Below are 878 nucleotides of genomic sequence, written 5' to 3' on the forward strand. Positions count from 1 at the left end.
TGACAATCTTTATTTTTTAACTAGAACATTCAGTGTGTTGTCATTTATCAAAATTACTGATATTTGGGTGCATACCTATCATTTTATTTTTTGTGCTTATTATTTTCCTTTTTTATGTCTGTTTTTCTCTTTTGTTTTATTTTGCACTGATTTTTTTTCCTTATTCTGTTTCTATCTCATATATTAGTTTGAAACTTACCACTGTTTCTGTGTCTTAGTGGTTACTGTGTAAATCGTAATTTGCATACTGGCGGTATTTATTTTATGGGGGAGGGGCAGAGGGAGAGAATCTTCAGCAGGGTCCAGTGTGCCCAGTGTGGAGGCGACGCGGGGCTCGATCCCACGACCCTGAGATCATGACCTGAGCTGAAACCAAGACTCAGAGGCTTCACCGACTGAGCCCCCCAGGCGCCCCCCATACTGGCTGTATTTCAAAGTTAATTCGTCTTTATCCTGTTCCTAACATTAGACGCAGGGACAGACCTCACAACATGTTATTTTGACCCAACTCTCTCAAGATCATGCACCCTTGTTAAGTATATTTTAATTTTCCTGCTAAGCGCACAAGAGGTTATTCCTTTATTCTGCGAGCACCCGATTAACCTCGAAACTCATTGCTTTTCTTCATTCTTCTGGCAACTCAGAACTTGGAATTGTTTTCTGCCTCTTATATCTGAAAGTGCATCTTTAGGATTTTCTTTAGTGAGGATGTATTGATAACTAACTGCTCTTTCCGTGTTCTCAAAATGCTTACCCTTGTTTCTGGGGGCTGTGGGGGTGCGGGCAGCATCTCCCCTCCGCACATGCAGGCGTCCTGGGGGGTTGTGGGGGTGCAGGCGTCCTGGGGGGCGTAGGGGTGCAGGGGGCATCTCCCTTCT

This window comes from Callorhinus ursinus, unplaced genomic scaffold, assembly GCF_003265705.2.
Source record: "Callorhinus ursinus isolate GAN/ISIS: 27379988/994484 unplaced genomic scaffold, GSC_fseal_2.0 scaffold8, whole genome shotgun sequence".
NCBI lineage: Eukaryota > Metazoa > Chordata > Mammalia > Carnivora > Otariidae > Callorhinus > Callorhinus ursinus.